At 40.5% G+C, this 20,282-nt stretch overlaps 1 long non-coding RNA gene across 1 annotated transcript in view; it reads right to left on the reverse strand.

Annotated features, from left to right (window-relative positions):
• Positions 1-20,282, reverse strand: part of LOC123278857 (uncharacterized) — a 183,471-nt gene that overhangs the window by 61,962 nt on the left and 101,227 nt on the right. The window contains exons 2-3 of the long non-coding RNA XR_011495700.1: positions 1,312-1,528; positions 617-875 (exon numbers count right to left, since the gene is read on the reverse strand). This is a non-coding gene — a long non-coding RNA (uncharacterized lncRNA). The remainder of the gene's footprint in view (positions 1-616; positions 876-1,311; positions 1,529-20,282) is intronic.

Raw genomic sequence — 20,282 nt, forward strand, 5'->3', positions numbered from 1 at the left:
CTGCAGTCAAGAGAATTATATGACTTTATATAACCCAGCTTTTTCTAAATGTTGTTTTCTTTGCACACTTATTATGAACTCTATGAAACAGTGTTCAAGAGACCACAAGCTTATAAAATTCTGGTTAACTCAGTGGCCCCATTCAATGGACTGTAAATCTTGTTGATAAAGCATGGAGTTTGTGGGATGGGAGAATAGGGAGTAAGAAGGAAGACCCAGAGATCTATGTGTCCATATGTTTACAAAGTATTACCTCTTAACAAATAAGATAGCTCAAAGATATATGGGTGACTATTTTTCAAATATATTAAGATGTTATTGTAATTTTTTAATATGAATCCATGTAAAAGCACCACTGAGATTTTTGTCATTTCTTTGTTTTGCATCTTTTTTCAGTCATCAGAAACTAAAAATATAACTAATACATGGGAGATCTGTGAAATGTTTTGATGTTAAAAAGGGTTCTTTGTACTAAAGGGAAAAAAAGCTGGGGAACCATGGCCTTAACCCAAAGGAGTGACTCTACTGGTTGGAAATTCAGGCAAGGTGCCAGCAGATGGGGAGATTTTGAGGGCACGAGTGCTGCTTTCTCCCAAATCATAACACACGGTGTCACCTGGTCCACCCATGAGCAGCCTGGGTGTGGAGAATCCAGCGCTGTGGATGGAGCCCTTCACATCTCCTTGAGGCCAGGGCTCGGTGGGGTGCTTGGCACAGCACGCGCAGTGAAACCGATGTTTCTGGATCCCAGCTGTATAAATGAGCTGCAATGGCCAGATGTGACCATCTTGACCCTGTTTGTGTGCAGCATGTCCATGCAGTCTCAGTGACCTCCAGGGACGTTGCTGGCTCTGGGATTCTATGACAGCAGACTTCTGCAAGTTGCACATCAAAAAGTAAGACAAACCCCAAGTAAAAGAAAAATTGTATTCACCAATGCTGCTTTCCCCAAAGAGAGGGCAAATGCAGATCTATCCAATGAAAGCACCCTCAGCAATGCCCTTCATCACAAGGATGATCACTCGGACCAGCCCAAACAGTATGGCGAGCATGGTACAACCTCATCATTACCCTGGAATCATTACAGCCCTGATGATGAGACGATCATGGTGATTATCACAGCATGTAGTTTTGCTAATAGTATATTATGTGGTTTGGATCACTTTTTTTCCTAGTCCAGCTGATAGACAACATTTAATTTTGCTCTTGGTATACGAAAACCATCATTGCTCTGCAGCATTTGGCCTTTTACAAACACTCTAGATAAACTGAACTTTAAGAAATGTCCACGTTTAAGTCATATCCCCTTACCCTGAAGCTGAAAATGCAAGCTGACCAGGAACACAATCAGAGGCAGCCAGATTCTGCTTCTGCTCTTCAGAGCTGGTGTCCACACCCTGCGGAGGTGGCTGAGTCAGTGCTATTGGCAAGGGCAGAGCGCTAACACCATCTGGGGAATGGAGGCCTGTCACAGGCAATCAAGAACTCTTGGACTCTCGTTTTTCTTAATGACTCAGTAGTTGTTGACCTGGAAGAAATCCAGTCCAGAGGAAAAACTTATTTAGTTCCTTATTTTATCCTTTGTTGCAAGATTTTGACATTTTCATCTGCGACTCTGGATCTGAATTCTTTGATATCTTATTATGCCAGGTCATTTCTCCCCTGGATGTTTTTAAATTGCTTTTGTCAGGTGTGGTTTACAGTTTCCGTTGATTTTTCTATGCTGCATGCTCCAAACCATGGTTCTACAGTTCTCACTTTTGAATCTTGTTAAGGGGTCTCTTGAAAAAGAAACATGATAGCTTTAGATGGATAACAATGAAAAGACCAAGGAGACTAAAACAGAAATTTACACCCTTCAGTGAATTTTAGCTTCAAAATTCTTTGAAGAGGAACATGGATATTCTTTCTTAGTTTTGCCTAGTTTCCGTTTTACTCATTTGCCAATAATAAGATAACTAACATTTATAGCTAAAGGTCCCTGTCATGGAGCCAACTAACAATAATAGAATTGTCTATGTAATATAAAGCACCAGATTAGTACAATATGAACCAGAGGAGTCGCAGATCAAAAAGGAATAAATTAATCAATGATTCAAAATTCCTGGCTATATCTACATAATGCCAGGCATTTGGAAGAAAATGGAACATCCTAGTTAGAACTTAAGGAGTTTTCAAACGTTTAGTTGGTTGTAAGCAAGGTTTTTTCAGTTTTAAGTGCGGGGTATTTAGTGGACCATAGTATTCCATAAAGAAGTATTTTTTCACAATCTTGGGAATTACTCATGCTTTACTCATTGGGCCATTGACCCAGGGGTGACATCATTTAGATTTAGACCATGTGTCCATGACATCAAATGCTTCCTGAAGGAATTGACCAATTCATTTGGCTTTGTCACTATGTGGGGTCTCATGAAATTGCTCAAGCAGAGAGTTCTGTTGGACTGACTAGAGGTTTTCAGATGAAAAAAGGCTGTTTGACTCTCTGGGAATATGAATAAACCAGTTGAGCTTTGATTACTCCATACCCTATTTTGTTATTTGTTTCAAAATACAGAAAGGAATTACTCCTTTTAGGAAGTCAGATTAAAGTATTAAGAAGAGGGAGAAGCCCTGAGTGAATGAATAGGGAATGGCTGAGGGAAGTAGAATAGCTTTATGTATGTCCTCTCTAAAAGGCACCTCTAGAGGCACTTGGAAACCAAGTGAAGAGGAAAGGGAAGCTGGCTCTGGGGGTATTCAACACTGGCTGGGAAGCAGCCTAGCAGAGTGCAGTGTCTCCCACACTTGTGTTCCACAGACCCTGCTCTTCTGAGTGTTAATAGACGTGCTAGGAAAAAGTGCACTGTGTTCAAGTAAGCTTGGAAACTGCTGGGTTGCACAGAACTAAGCATGTTTCTTTACTGCAGGACTTCTCAGAGCCTTAAGTATCCTTGTGCCTTGTGAATTTCCAAGAGAAGAATATAGTATCAAGTTTCCAAAGATAACTTAACCACAGAACCGTCTTTTAGAGACATGCCTATTAATATTTTTTCATGAGATGATTTTAGAAAGTTTTGACGTAGCGAAGAGCCTTGGCTTTAGGGGCAAACACATCAGTGTGTAAATCCCGGCTCTGTCTCCTACTAGCTGTGTGACCTTAGGAAGACCACTTCCTAGTAGGAGGTTCAGGTGATAAATTATAAAAGTCACCTTCAGATATTTATATTAACAAATTTTTAGTTTAGAAGTTTTAGTTCTTGTTTTAAGGGCATTGCCAATAAAGCTGATATTTAGCTGAAAGGAGGTACTCTTATACTTAACAATGCTCTGCAAAACACTTCATATTTGAGGACCCCAAAACAGTTAGCAAAGTAGCCCCAAAGGAGTACCCTACTTTTTATTAAAAAATATTTGGGGAAAATCTGCCCGATTCTACCCACAAAAATGTTGCAATCAACTCCCTGAGTGTTTGGAAGGGACAAAGCTAGTTGAGGATTTATGTCTGGTCTTTAAAGTCTGAAATAAGCTGAATTGTGTAAACATTTTGGCACAGTATGCAGGGAGTTGAATACATGACTCTTGGCATTATTAACAGGTGGTGTGGGAATAAGTTGCCATGGAGAGTTCATGCTGCAGTGTCAGCAGAAGAGAATGTATTTTATAGGCTTATGGGGCGGGGAGGGGGTGGCAAAGGTTCCATAGGGTCTGATGCATGAAGATGACTGAAAAATACTTTCCAGCTGTCACAACTGTACACGGGGCAGGATGATTTCTAGTAGTGTTATGAATGTAAACGCTATTCAATTAACTGTTTCAAAAGCAAAGAGATTGTTTCTAAAAGAGTGCAATTTCTAGGCACCTGAAATGCTTGAAAGCCCCTATTATTTTCCAAGTTGCTCAGTCTCCTGAGAGAGATCACCTCCCTTCAAACGAAGGCTTCCTAGTGCTCTGAGGATATAAAAATAGACACGCAAGAAATATATTCTCTTTAATAAGCAGAGCAGATGTCAACTTCTACAAAGCTGAGCTCGAGTCAGGATTCAGTGTATCCACAAAGCACCTCCATCTCTTCCAGGCGCCCTTTCTGCCATATAGTCAGTTTCCGAATAATAATGCGAGAAGGACAAGAGAAAGAGCTTAAACCACAGGAGGACAAACTTAGGTTGCAATTCAGAAAGAACTTCTGTTGACCACAGCATGGAAGACAAAGAGAATGACAGAATCTCCTTTTCTGAAGAATAGAAGGCAAAAGGACCCAATCTAGGATGGTTAATGGGTCCCTGCAAGATCTCCTTTTATTTTTTGAGAATGAGCAAGAGGAAACTATTAGTTGCCAGAAAGGAAGAATCAAATATTCTCTCTTGTGGTCTAGGTAGGAATAGAATCCAGCACTGAGTCTGACAATAGGAAAGGCAAGTATTGGGAAGGAAAATACATTGGGTCCTCAGCATGAGTAGGGCTAGCCAGCACGGGATACAGGTCCCCAGTTGTTTTGTGAGGCTTCTTAAACTCCAAATCATCTAAGGTTTCCTCCAACTAACTCTGTAGGGATTTTTGCCAAGCAGGTGATGAGTTTTCATAGTCATATTATTTCATTATCTCTGCGTAAAGGATGAAAGGCAATCTTTTTATTAAGCTAACCCTGTGACTACAGCTCTCTCACTGAGGAAGCCACATGGCCCCATTCCAAATATCCGTCCACCAGCACTGGGAAATTCCCAAAGGCCCAGAGTTATTGGCCATCCTCAGTTTTATAACACTCCACACTCCCTGGGCAGTAGGCTTCGGATGATTTCATCTAGGATTAAGAATGTTGGCTTTGGAATCCAAGAAACCTGAGTTTAGGTTCTAGTCTCAATTCTGCCACTTAACTAGCCATGTCATGCTGGGCAAGGTACTTAACTTCTCTTCACCTTTGTTTCCTCTCATCTGTAGCATGGTGATAACCACAGGCTCTCCTTCCAGAGTCTATTTCAGGATTGGATGAGATAATCCCTTTAACCACTGTGACCGGCACTTAACAAGCACTTGATACACGGTAGCCACAGTTCATATTGGAAGTGGGAGGTTTCTCGCTCTCTGCAAAGAAAGCGTTGCTTTGCATACTTGCCATGGTTTTGTGAAGACATCCAGGCCCCATCCCAAGTTATCCAACATTTCCTTTCTTGTTACTACAGAAATTAGAAGGAGAGAGGAGATGTGAAGAAGTGACAACACTTCTGTCCCAGCTTCCCAGAACTTTACTCCTGTATGTCTCATCTCACCTACATCCAAATGAATGGTGATCCAAGGCATGGGACAAGCACTGCGATCTTGTGAGCATTTACAACAGCTGAGCTGGGTGAGGACTCACGCTTTCATCCGGTAATTTAAATAATTAGACTTGAGTTTCTAACAGTATGTTTGGGATAGCATGGGACCTGCCAACATGCATCTGTGTTTTTCAAACGAGAAATATTCAGTTGGCAGAAAAACCACCCGAGCCCTTGTACCCAGGAAATATGATTATAGCATTCAAAATTGTCATTTAATTTATTTTCATATTCAATCTGTCCTTCTACATCCAGAAATTCTACACCCAAGCAATGAGCAAATGAGGTCAATTTATATTTATTGCAGTTGCACTGGATGGATAATATATCTTCTGTGGCTCCTCTGGACATTGAGATGGCCCATGAAAAGCCTGAACACAGGGCTTTAACCACAAACACGATCGAGGCCTCCCACAGGTCCCCGCTTATTGCCACATGGTGAGCTCTCTTCTGGTACCCAGATCTCTGCCTGCCATGTGTTAGACAAATGCTGGTAACCGGGTTTCTGAAGTAACAAGGGTGACTAAAGTTGGTTCTGTGTGATGCCAAAGCCACCCGTCCAATTGAACAAGGAAGTTAAATTGCTTTTCTTACAAGATGTTAAGCAATTAAATGAGTTTGCTTCTCGTTTAGTTGACAGATTTAGAGGTTAGTAGACAGAACTCAAATTCCAAGTCTCTTAACCCTTATTGTACCAAGTGAAAAATGTGAGGTTTAGTACTCTTATGGTCCCTTCCTTCATGCTTCCCAATGCCACTTAAAATTAGAATTAATATGAAAACCACTCAATTATGGTGCTGTGGTAATATGGAAAAAATAGGTTGTTGACTCAATTTTTCCCTTTTAAAACTGCCTGCCAATTATCTCATCTGATATTCCACCAACCTGTTAAAGCATTTACAGAACTGTGCTCAGCTCTACTCCTAGCCTAGCCCACCAATCCCCTCCCCACATAAAACCATGACCTTCATCCTTCTGTGCGTCCTCCCTTTGCTTCATTTCAGTTCAATCTTAATTGATCACTTATTTTGTGTAGGTATTGTGCCAAGGACTGGGGTCCATGAGAACAGCCTAGCAGGTTAGGTTTAGGAAGAACTACTCTTCTGTAACCATGTGACTGATATGAAATTGAGGAAGTAGGAAACCAGAATGTACTGAGTGCCTCCTAATACAAGCACTTCATATGCATTACCTTACTAAGTCTTCACAATAACCCTATAAAGGATAAGCATAATTATTATACTTCTGGAAAAGAGAAAACATGCTAAGAGAAGTTAAATCGTGTCTCCAAAGTCACACATTATGTGGTAGAATTGGAATTTGAGCCCAGATCTCTCAGATTCTGAAGTCCAAGCATTTTCTACCACAAGATGAGAGAATCGCCATTCTCCTAGTCTCCCAGGCTGAAATCTTAGAGTCATCTTAAACTTCTCATCTCTCTTACTACATCAAGATGGTTTCAGCTACCAGCCACAGAAAATCCTGACTCTAATTAGCTTTAACAAGAAGGTAATGTCTCATCTCATATGACAAGAAGTTCAAAGATCAGGTGGCTCCATCTTCTCTTCTCTGAATTCCCTTCGCTTTGCCGTCTTCTATGCTTTGCCTGGTAACAAGACAGCTACTCAGAGATTCAGACACCACATCCAGACACAACAACATCCAGAGAAAGAAAGGGGCCATGTCTAACAGTGTTTTCTTCTTAAAAGTAAATGAAACATTTTCCAAATTCTCAGGACAGCTTACCCCACACCACTGGCAGCTCACCATGTGGCTACAAGTGGATACACGTCCACCTCTAAACCAATCCCTGGCAAAGGGAGTGAGATGAGTGTGATTAGATTATAGGCTAACAGGATTCACTCACTGGTGCTTGGGATGGAGTCAGCTTCCTTCCCCTCAAAGCCTAGGATTATGTGGAGGAGAGGAGAGGACATTTCTGAACGAAATTGGAAATTCATTGGTAAGAAATAAAGAGGCAAATAAATTCTGGGTCTGCTATGTTCATCCCACACTTCCAAGTTCTGTTTTGTTTCTTGACGTTTCCCATATTTATTCTCTTATCCACATTGCCCCAGTTTAAGCCCTTTGTATCTTTTTCCCAGGTTACTAAACTAGCATACTACCTGGGCTCTCCATCTCCAGTTTCCCCTTGGGTCTATGCCAAATTAAGCTTCCTAAGGTGCACTATGGTCAATTGTTCCTTTTCTTCAGAACCTGCAATGACCCTTAAGTAGGCATTGAAAGCCTTGTAAGATTCAGACTCAATTTAGCTCTCCAGCTTTAATTCATATGAATTCTCACTCACCAATCAAAAGGGACATTGAACAGATAAGAGGATAATTATTTCAAAAGGGTAAGCTGAGAGCCAAGGAAGCTTAGAGGACGGTTACCTCTAATGCTAATTATAAGCCATATGTTAAGACAGAGGCCTAGCATGGAGAGATGAGGATGATCCCCATGCTAGTATTGTTTTGTATAATGACCATGCCTATTTGATCTGCCTTTAAAGTGGACCATCTTTAGGGACAACTTTCACCCTGAAGTTACAACAAGATGACCCTGACATCCTTTCAAATGTCCATTAGCCCAGAGCTACCCAAATCCATGCTACCACCCATAGGGAACACCTATTCTTTTACCAATGCAAGTTCACCAAATAGCCAATGACTCTTCTGAGGAGTAGGATTTGAAGAGATACATTTAACTAAAAGAGTCACTAGTCTTGGCCTTTGTTCTTGGATTGTGCCAAAGAAGCATTGGTATAAAAACTATCTGCTACAAAGGTAAATCAGGATACCTTGATTAGTTGAAATTATCTTCGAATCCACTCATTTACTATCATAGGACCTGTGTTTTCCTTCTCTCCCTCTCCCTCTCTCTCTCTTTCTCTCTCTCTCTCTCCCTACACACACACACACACACACACACACACACAAACAAGCTGTGATGGCTGTGACTTGGAATTATGGAAGAATAAAGAGAATATAGACACCAATCTAGCAAAAAGAATCTTCAGGAATTTTACTGATCTCATGATTCTCACCAACTTGCAGAGAACACACAATACAATATCTGTAGCCCAGATATTTGAGAATTATGCTCTTAATTACCTTCCACAGCCCCTCCAGGTTTGGCCCCACCACTGCCCTATGTCACAATCTCTACAATAATCACTTCTCATGGAAAGCAGCTGAGGGATATCAGGGGAGATAAGACAACTGAGTCTCCATATGTGACCCTCACCACAGATTAGAAGAGTTCATCCTAGGGAGGTTCAGGGTTGTCTTCAGAGGTCTCTTTTAAGGGTGGAGCTAATAAATCATCTCCTACTAGGTCAGGACACTACAACTACTTGGAATGAGGGGACAACATTCAGAATCATTGGTTCCCTCCCTGATGTCCAGACTCAGTAGATAAAGCCTACATAGCAAATATGGGAGAGGTAGAGAACTCCAGTTCCACTCCTATAAATGTTCTAAGGAAAAAGGGCATACAGGTTGCACTGGAACCAACTATTTCTTTCTTTTCAAAAGAACTCCACATCTTCAAACAAAGTTGTCATTAATGACTGGACCAACCTTCAAACTGACTGAAACCTGGGACATCTACTATCCCCAATACTCTCCCCCACCCACACCCCCATCACACCCAAACATCTAGCGTAGAATGTCTATAAAGAGTAAGAGAAGAAAAACACATTGCGAGTAAAATTGGATGAAGAATGAAAAAACTGTCCCTCAGTAACAGGGATTTAATTTTAAACATAAACCTGAAAGGTTCAGACTGTTTGCTAACTGCTATATCTAATTTTTCAGAGTCTACCAGATAAAATGGTACTGCTCATGAGATGTCTGGCTCTTGAACTAACGAGTCCTGCCTGCTTCTAGCTGCTCCATTTTTAATTTCTGGTCCAAACTGAGTCCAAAGTTAAGGCTTAAAAGAATGACCAGCAATTACCTGTAAACTAGGAAATTCTGTCCAAATCTTCATGAGGTTTGGAGTCGGAATTGAGCCATCCATGGAATGGGACCCTCCATTGTTTGTCCTGTGTGGACTTATGTGTGACAGGAGCAGTATAATGCAGAGGTTAAGTCCAAGGTTTTGGGAGCCAAACAGTCCTGGGATTAAGCCCTGGCTTTGGCCAGAGCCTCATTCTTTCATGTTCTCCTTTGAACGAAATAGGTTTTCCATGTGCAGTTTCTCTTACACAGTATGTTGCTAAGTTTTAAAATATACTAACTATAACATTAAATAATACCAAAAGCAAGCCTAAGGAGAATGGAGAGGGTAAAGAAATAAGAGGAAGAATATCAAGAATTTTTTAAAATGCATCTGAAACGAGGATTTTTTAATGAGTTAACAAAACTCCCCCTCGAAAACACAAGCCCAGATGGTTTGACTAGTTAGTTATCCTGTAATGGTATGACCTCAATACCAAACATTGACAAAGATGTGTATAATAAAGGAAAATTACAGACCTGTCTGTCTCATGAATACAAGTAAAAAATATTAAACAAAATATTAACAAACAGAAAAACATATAAAAGACAACATATCAAGACTAAGGTAGGTTTCTCCCAGGAAAGCAAGGTTGACTTAACACTACAAAACGAGTTGATGTAACTTCACTGACAAATGAAAAAGAAGAACAATTGTAATCATCCCAACAGATGCAGAAAAACCATTTACTGAAACTAATACCCATTCAAGATTTTCTAACTCTTAAAAAAGTAAGCATAGGGGCCGGCCTGGTGGCACAGTGGTTAAGCTCACACGTTCCACTTTGGTGGCCTGGGGTTCATGGTTTCGGATCCCAGGTGTGGACAGGGCACCGCTTGGCACACCATGCTGTGGCAGGCGTCCCACATATAAAGTAGATGAAGATAGGCATGGATGTTAGCTCAGGGCCAGTCTTCCTCAGTAAAAAGAGGAGCATTGGTGCCAGATGTTAGCTCAGGGCAAGACTTCCTCAAAAAAAAAAAAACAACAACAAAAACAAAACTAAGCATCGAAGGAAATCTATTAAAGAAATTTCTACCAAAAACAAACAAAACTTCAAGAAGCATTTTACCTAATGATTGAAAGTTAAAAGCTTTGCCTTTGAGATTTGGAACAAGACGGATGCCTGCTACCATCACTTTTATTCAACATAGTATTAAAGATTCTAGCCAGAGCAGTTAGGCAAGAAAAGAAATAATAGGTATGGAAACAGAAAGAAAGAAACAAACGTGTTATTACTCACACAGATTATTTGCTCCAGTATGTGGAAAATTCACAATGAACTACACATAAGTTATTAGAATTAATAAGAGAGTTCAGCAAAATTGCTGAATAAAAATCAGCATACTAAAATTAATTGCATTTCTATATACCAGAAGCAAATAGAAAATTAAATTTTGTAGTCATTTACAATGTCATCAAACATATGAAGTACCTAGGAATAAATTTAATAAGATAGTTACAGAGAAAATTACAAAAATTGATTGAAAGATGCTCTGGTATTCACAATTATGTTTGGTTTTCCTCCATTCTGGATACATTCTTACTCCCAGTATGACTGATGTGACTTGCTTTGGGTGAAGAAAGGTAAGTGGAAGCTTTAAGAACCAGTGTGCCAATCAGCTATCTTTCTTTGCCACTGCCCCTGAAATCAGCAAGGGGGCAGATGATGATGCTCTATCATCCCAGGTTGCTGAGTGAGGATGACACAGAGTAGATCCCCAGCTGACCTACAATGGATATGTAGCATAGGCAAGAAATAAACCCTGTGTGGGGCCATTGAGCTTTTGAGGTTGTCAGTAACACAGCATAACCTGGCCGATCCTGTCCATTACAGACATCAAAGAATACTCAAATAAATTAAGAGATAGACCAAATTCAAGGCTTACAAATCTCAATCATCAAAACTCTCCTAAATTCTTTCACTTCAATTCTTCTAAAATAGTTTAAATAGAACTTGATGACATGGTTCTAATAATTCAAAAGGTCAAGAAAGTCAAGTCACTCAAAGATGAACGAAGGTGAGGAAATTGTCATTCTAGGTATCAAAATGCATTATAAAGTTATAATAAAGTAATTAAGATAGTGTTGAATTGGTGCAGGGATAGACAAAGATTGATGAAACACAATCAAGAGCCCAGAATCAGACCCACACATAAATGTATACTCAACCTATGACAGAGATCAAAGCAATGAGCACAGGATGGACTTTTCAACTTTTCCAAGAAAGGTACTGGGACAATTGGTTACCACAGGGGAAAAACGAAACTTGACTGTTACTTCCTGTCATCCACAAAAGTCAGTTTCAAGAGGATTAAAGATATACCCACAAGAAACAAAACTATAGAAACTTCATAAAATAAGGCAGGGAAATATTTTCATGACCTCAAGTTGGAAGGATTTCTTAAACAACATATAAAAGTACAAACAGGATAAGAATAGAAAATTTAACAACATTAAAACTAATAACATCTATCCTTGAAAAGACACTATAAAGAGAGTGAAAGGTAAGCCACAAAATGAGAGAAGATATTTGCAACACATAAAGCCAACAATGTACTAATATTCAAGATATACAAAAAGAAACCCTTCAAATCGATAAGAAAGAGGCAAAAACCCAGTACAAAAGTGGGCAAAAGACTTGAATGGGCAGTCAAAAGAAGAGAAACTCAGCCAATAAATTATTGAAAAGATGCTTACTTTTGTTAGTAACCAGGTGAGTGTACATTAGAACAGAAATAAGATATCATTACACTTGCATCGGATAGGGGAAAAAATAAGTCTGACAACATGAAGCGTGGGTAAGAGCAATGGGGACTCTCATACACTATTGGTAGGAGAGTAAATTGGTACAAACTCTTTGAATTTCTGTTTGGTATCACCTGGTAAAATCCAATATGTGCTTATGTTATGATCCACTGATTCTACTCCTAGTTATAAGGGAGGAACACTTGCCTATGCACATTCAAAAATATGTTCATGGCTATTTAAAGCACCATTGTTCACTGAACTGGGAACAACCCAAATTTTAATCATCCACAGATTGGATAAATAAACTGCGGTATAGTCATACATCTGAATACCATACAGCACTGAAAATAAATAAATTACTCAGGAATAAACTCAGGAATATAATGTTGAATAAAAACTCCTAGAGAAATTCACACAATGGAGAATAATTCCATTGCTATAAACTAATAAACAGGCAAAAGTGTTTAGAGATACAAATATTTGTGGTAAAGTCAATAAAGAAAAAAATAATAATATGGTAAACATAGAAGTCAGGAAGGTGGTACCTCTGGGGAAGAGACAAGGGGACGTAACTGAAAAGGGGCACGTGGCACGGTGAGAGGTGAGCTTCCAATGCACTGGGGATGTTATATTTTTTTAACCAGGGTTTAACCAGGGTGGCAGGCACTCGGATGTCCAGTTTAAACTATACCTATTCTTTTAATATACTCTTCTATATTTCTTAAATTTTTAAAAAATCATTTAAAAATGATTATAGATTCACAGGAAGTTGCAAAAATAATACAGATAGGTTCCCTGTATTTCACAATTTTGAAAAATGACCTCCTCCCTCCCCCCCAAAATAGAAACCCAACCTGAAAAAAAAAAAGGCTAGCAAGGAAATAAGATTTGTGGATGTGAATTTTGCTGAGCAAAAAGCTTCAGAACAAGCTGATAAACTACAGAGTGATTTTTACTTGTCTTTTTTTTTCTTCTTGGAAATGAAAGTGTCAGGGAGCTATGGCCAATATTATTTGGGTGAAAAGGAATGAAACAGGACCGAAGGGAGTATATTGGAGTGTCACGTTTAAGTAGTTGATAAGTGGTGTAGTTCCAAGGTGACCTAAGACCAAGTTAAGTGTTCATGCTAGAAAGGCAAGAGAACTCTCATTTTGAAGCTATTCAGGAATAACTTCTTTTGAAACCAGAAGATGATATTAAGTTAGACGGAAACACTCAGAATACATCCAAAATATCCTTGTACGGCCTTAGAAACATCAAGCATGTTTGCATTTTAGATGTGAAAGATTGGGTTGGCCTTGAGCTGAAGCCCCTGATTCCCTCTATCGGTTCTCCAGAATTTGAAGATGTTGCTAAAATTAGGCTGCTCTTAACCAGAAACGTTTACTTGCATCAAGAGCAGCAAGCACTTGAGCACTTATAGTCCAGCCTGGGAGGAAGCATCACTGGTGTCCTTTAACACAAGAGCCAGCCAAGTGACTCTAGAGACAAATGACCTGGAATGAAACCCTGGCTTGGCCACTTACTTTCTGCGCGAGTTTAGTTAATTTCTCTGAGTCTCTGTTTCGTCCTAGGTAAAATGCGAATAAGACCTACCTCAAAATTCACTGTGACTATTTGACTGTTAGAGTGCTTAGTACTTAGTGTTCAAAAAGTGTTAACTATCATTATAAGTCTTATTGAGAGCTTGCTTTTGTCAATAGAGAAACAAAAATAAGCCTACCTATTAAGAAATATTTTCTTACCAGCATGTCATGGTCAATGGAATCCCTGTCCTTACTGTCTCACCTTTGGGTCTTCCAAAGGCTTGAGCATTCTGTCTATGGGGGAGAGGAATGGTAACAGTCTAAATTATTCTATATTTGCTAGATATTTTGATAATCCATTAGCATATGTTGCCCTCTAGCAGCAACTAGGGCTCTGAGGGGATGAGACATTTCAATGGAGACAAGAGAGAGTCAAGAACAATTCAGAGCTCAGGACATTATAGTGAGAGGTTACTGATACATTGTCACAAACCATGGGGACCAAGACAAAAGGTGGCAGAGCTAGGGGTGGAGCAGAAGTCACCTGTCTGACAGTCCTCTCCCCTTCAGCCAGGCTGACATGTCGCCATGCCTCCTCTTCTCCACCTGGCCTATTCTCCTCTGGATTCCACTGAAAGAGGAGGCCATAGATGCATTCTTCCCTAAGCACCTTCCCTCTCTGGGCCCAGATACTACCAGGTGCCCCGTCCCCAGTGTTGCCATTGAATCCTCTGTGTGTGTGTCCATTTGCTTTTATTGTGTCCCATTATAATCACTATAGGTGACTGTACGTGTCTGCTTTGCTTCACCAACTTGCAAAGACTCTCAATAGGATGGGAACTAGTGCCCTGTCCTGCACAGGCCTGTCCTGCACGTCGGTCTCTCTGAAGATGAGGCTATTTCAAATACATGTGTCCCTCCCTTCTCAGGGCTGTTTACCCCCTTCCCAGGAATATCTCTGCCACAGTCAGCCTCTGTTCCTGATGGGAGGTGTCATGATCCTAGTGTGTTGGGGCAGAGAAAATATTGAAACCCATGGTTTAAACCAGTGTTCCACAAAGTGTGGTTCCCTCACTACCTAAATTTGAATCACCTGATTTCCTGCCTCCCCTTCCCCAACAAAATCATCTTATAACTTCTAGCATATAGTACCCAGCATAACGCCTGGAACACATATAAGGCATGTGATAAACGTTTGCTGAATAATCAAATACATTTATGTCTCTGCTTCTTAGTTCCCTAATCTGGAAAGTTATCTCTCAGGTCCTTTTCAACATTCTATGGTTGGAAGAGTTCAGTATTTAAGCAATTTCCATCCTCGTACCCTATGCCAATTTCTTACAGCCCTTGCTAAGTCCCTGAACCCAGATATCCCAACAATAATTAACATTTATTGACACTTACGACATGCCAGACTTTATGCTAAACATTTTTTGTATGATCACAAGAGTACTATGAGTTAAGTATCATTGTCCCCACAGTATAGATGGAAAAATTGAGGCACAAATTGGTTAATTAACTTGTCCTAGGTCACACCATGAATATAAAAGCAGGATTCCAACTCAAGGAATCTGATTCCAGAGTTCATATGTTTAACCATTCTGCTATGTTGCTTCCCAATATTTACTGAGTACCCAGCATGCTGTGGGGCTCTGTCCCAGGCACTCTGTAGACAGAGATGTGCAGACCATATGTGATTCTTGCCCTCTTGGAGCAGACAGTCTAAATGGGGAAACAGATGTTAAACAGGTAAACATACTGCATATTTAAAATTATCCAGTAAGAGAAGTACGGTGAAGAAAAGAGAGAGAGAACATAACAAAGGAGGCCATTTAAGGTTGACTGTCAGTGAAACCTAAATGAGAAGGTGACCTTTGAGGAGCCTCCCATGTGAAAAGTAGGAGCAAGAATCTTTCAGGCTGAGAAAACAGCATGTGCACATGTCCTGGGATATTCGAGGCTAGAGTTAGGAAGGGACTAAGGTGTAGTAGTCTGGGGTTTATTCTGCTTAATTTTATTTCAAATGAAGTCTTTTATGGTGTAGAGAAAGTCGAAGCAGGAACTGGGGATTCCAGTAAGCTTTTCCCAACAGGTGGAAGCAAAGCTGAAGATGGACTTGCTGACAGTTTGTCAGCAGGATGTGGGAGAGAAAGATCAAAGGGGATAACAGGGCCCAGTGTTAGGAGGGTTTTCTCTTGAGTGTTGGTGGTGGAAGCGCTCTGGCCAAACCTGACGGGGTCAGAGAAGAGCAGGCTTTGAAATGGCTTTCTGCATCTAATTGGAGAAGTACCACAGTCCTGACACAGGACTTTGCCCCCAAAAGGGTAGAGAGAAGGGAGCAGAGAGATAGCCCAAGGAATTCAAGGGGCTGCCCAGAGCCTTCTTTTATCCTCTTTTTACCAGAGGCTGATCTAGTCTCTACACCCCTATCTTCTACCTCCCCCCCATCGCCATCCCAGTCCTGAGAGTCTCAATTCCAAGTGCTCTGCTTAATCATGACCCTAATGGATTCAGGAAGGCCTAAGTCCAGGTCATGTACATGCAGGACCCTTGGAGGCTGCACTGTTGTAGTATCGACTTTGCTGTAATTGGAAGTAGAATATGGTAACTTGTGCTCCACAACCAATGTCCCTTCTCTCACTCTCTGCCCAAAATGCGCTTTATTAAATAAGATGGGGGTAATCAGGATAAAGCAAGCTGGGGTAGAAGGGAGGAGAGAAGTCTTTGCCCTCTGAGCTGCTGATCAGAAATAATAAATACAGGCCCCAGAATGAGCTCTGAGGTTAAGCCTGCATCCTCTTTACTGATAGTGATCAGAAAGAGCACAGGAAGCAGATTAAGCTATTAAGATTAGTGAGATGAATTTGTCATCAAAAAAGAGATGAGTGTTAGTGAGGATGTGGAGAAAAGGGAACCCTTGCACACTGCTGGTGGGAATATAATTAGTACAGCCACTATGGAAAACAGTATTGAAGCTCCTCAAAAATTTAAAAATCAGGGGCTGGCCTGGTGGCGCAGTGGTTAAGTTCGCATGTTCCACTTCTCAGTGGCCCGGGGTTTGCCAGTTCGGATCCCCAGTGCAGACATGGCACTGCTTGGCAAAAGCCATGCTGTGGTAGGCATCCCATGCATAAAGTAGAGGAAGATAGGCATGGATGTTAGCTCAGGGCCAGTCTTCCTCAGCAAAAAGAGGAGGATTGGAAGTAGTTAGCTAACGGCTAATCTTTCTCAAAAAAAACAATTTAAAAATCGGACTACCATATGATCCAGCAATCTCACTTCTGGTTATATATCTGAAGGAAACAAAATCACTATCCTAAAAAGATGCCTGCACTCCCACGTTCACTGCAGCAGTATTTACAATAACCAACACGAGGAAACAACCTATTGTCCATTGGTGGGTGAATGGATAAAGAAGATGAGGCATATAAACCCGAGGGAATTTTATTCAGCCATAAAAATGAAGGAAATCCTACCATTTGTGACAACATTGATGGACCTTGAAGGCATTATGCCAAGTGAAATAAGTCATACAGAGAAAGACAAATGCCATATGATCTCATTTATATGTGGAATCTGAAAAAAGCCAAACTCATAGAAACAGAGATTAGATTGTGGTTGCCAGAGGCGGGGGTGGGGGTATTGGGTGAAGGGGGCCAAAATGTCCAAACTTCCAGTTATCATAAGGTAGGTAAATTTTGGGATGTGATGTACAACATGGTTACATGCATAGTTAATACTGTACTGTATATTGGAAAGTTGCTGAGAGAGTAATCTTAAAAGTTCTCATCACAAGAAAAAAATTTGTAATTACGTGAGGTGATTAGACTTATTTCGGTAATCATTTCATGACATAGATGTACATTAAACCTTTATGTTGTACACCTTAAACTTATACAAGGCTATATGTCAATTATATCTCAATAAAACTGGGGAAAAAAGAGAAGCGCTCAACACTTGAGGGTCAGTGTAAAACTTGAAAGTGTAGTACAGGTTGTCCTCTTGCTAACTGAGCAACTTCCCGCTGCCTACCTCCTGACTCTGGCATCGCTGGCCTTTCCCCTGGGCTGAGTGGTCCTTCCTGCTTTTACCGATGACCTTGGCAGACCTGCTGTAAGCAGGAAGGGTTCAGGCTTGGGCAAGGACCTGAAACTGGGTCACTATAGTGCTAGAGGGTAGAGATTGCAGTGGGTGGATAAGAGTTCAAAAGCTCTTTTATTCTGTGAGCATGCTATTTGGGGATCTCTCCTTTGAATTCTTACTTTCTTGAAATGCCTCATGGTTGGTTTGGTGATGGATGATCTGGGTCTAAAGTAGCCTGAGGCAGATGCTTGGGCCCCCTTCTAGCCAAAGTCAAAAGTACCTGGTAACTGAGAGTCCCAGATAGTAATACCAAGAATTCCCTGTCCCAAGTGTTCTGTATATCTAACTCCCTGGGGTATAGTCGGGGGAGTGGGAGTAACCGGGAGGTGGGATTTGAGCAAAATTCAGACTGCAGACCCTGGCAGTACTCATCATTACTAATGTTGACCCCCTTGGCCCAGGCTCTGCCCACCAGACTTCTTCCAGTCCACTTTCTTCTTTTTTTTTTTTTGCTGAGAAGATTTGCTCTGACCTAAAATCTGTACCAATCTTCCTCTGTTTTGTTTGTGCGTTGCCGCCATAGCATGGCCACCAACAAGTGGTGTAGGTTGGTGCCTAGGAACTGAACCTGGGCTGCTGAAGTGGAGCACGCTGAACTTAACCACTAGGCCATGGCGCCAGCCCTGTTCTATTTTCTAATTCTGGTCCAGCATTTTCCCCTCTCCCCTCTGCTCTGGCCTGCCCAGTCCCAGGAAGACAGAAAAAGCCTACTATTTGACTCTGCTAGTCCGAAGGAAATCCTATGGGAACAAATAGCTACCTTCCATGATTTCACATCAAATGAGTAGGTGTCCTATTATTAACAAAAATATCTAGCATTTAAGAAGTGTTCCTGTGTGTCAAATGCTATTTTGGTAAAATAAGGGTCTTGTCCACAAGGATCTTGTATTTAGGAAAAGATACAGATAATTTAAATTAAACGCATTTTCTTTTAAAAGCAGGATAATTACAGATGATGATATGTGATGTGAAAGAAATTTTAAAAAATATATTATATGATACATAAAGGCCAATATATGGGTCTTTTCATATAGAGTGACCACAGATGGCGGGTTATTTGAGACCTGAAGAATGAGATGGAGCTATCAAGGGAAGAACCAGGCAGACGGCACCCCAGATGCAAAGCCCTCAAGCCAGAGCAAGCTTTGCATGTCCCAGGAGGAGAAAGGAAGCCTGTATGGCTGGAGGGGGGCCAAGAAGAGATGTGAAGCCAGGAAAGGCAGGGGTCAGTTCATGCGAGGCTTTGTAGAATTTTGTTCTGGAACCAATGAAAGTCTTTGAAGGACTTTAAGTGCGATGTGATCTGATTTACGTTTTATGAAAGTTCACTTTGGATGCTGAGTAGAGAACAAATTATAAGAAGTAAAATTTAGGGGACTACTCAGAAACCAGGCAAAGGAATATGGTGGTTTACAGTAGAAAGAGTGATAGCAGTGCCAGTGAAATAAAGTGTAATAATCTGTGCAGTTTTATAGAAAAGGAAACTGACGTTCAGAGAGGCTACGGAAATTGCCTAGATTGCACAGCCAGCTAGTTACATGCAGAGCCAGGATTCAAAATTTATCTGTCTGATGCCAAAGTATGTTTTCCTTCCTTTGCATTTCTTTGAGTCTGTTTTATCATCTGTAAAATAATGGTTTGGATTAGATTATCTATGAGATGTCTTCCAGTTCTAAAATATCAAAACTTTTCAGCTAATTCACCAAAACTTGAGCAAATTCCGTCCACTCAGATATGTTTGATGCTCCTTGGATGTAGTCTTATCATATGTGCCTCTCAGTTTGTCTTTTGTCTTACATAGTGAGGAAACGTCCACAAGTGTGCAGTAGGCCCATGTGGTCTTCAGTTTTCAGGAACTTTCAAGATAAAGATAAGAAAGAGATCATGGCCAGCCACAGCATCAGCTGTGGATCTTGAGTTGTCTGCAGAAAGTAGTCCAGTCAGTGAGAAATAGTGGTGGAAGGCAGAGAGGAAGGGGAATAAGGTTATCAGCTAATCATGGGGATAAATAACGCGACATAGATTATAAAAAATGATCAAAGCCATCACCTGTAACATGAGAGTCCTTTAAAAATCAGGTTGTGGCTTTTTGGTTTTTATTTTTAACATGCTTATTATTTAAATTTTTGTATAAAGTGTGTATTACTTTTGTGATACAAATTATATTTTTAAACAAAATAAAGAACAGCCAATTTATAGTAACAGCTATCTTAAAGTCAGTAAGTAGTGTAGCTATGTGCTCTCGATATTCTGATATTTCAAATAATTTGGTGGTAGAGCAGAGAGGGGAAGTAAGATGTTAAGAAGTCACTTAATGCAGTGGCTACAGCTCAGATTCTGGGAACAGACTGCCTTCCTTGGAATCCTGGCTCTACCACCTACTGGCTTTGAGACCTTGGGCAAATTACATAATCTTCTAGGGTCTCCGAATCTTTACCCATAAATTAGAGTTAATAATCATCCTATGCCACAGAGTAGCTACAAAAACCAAGTGACTTAATTTAAGCAGTTGTAAAGGTATCCTGTCTTCAGACCGTGTATTCAGGTTTGCAGTTTCAGAAAACAT

Source organism: Equus asinus, chromosome 20 (assembly GCF_041296235.1).
Source record: "Equus asinus isolate D_3611 breed Donkey chromosome 20, EquAss-T2T_v2, whole genome shotgun sequence".
In the NCBI taxonomy this organism is placed as follows: Eukaryota; Metazoa; Chordata; class Mammalia; order Perissodactyla; family Equidae; genus Equus; species Equus asinus.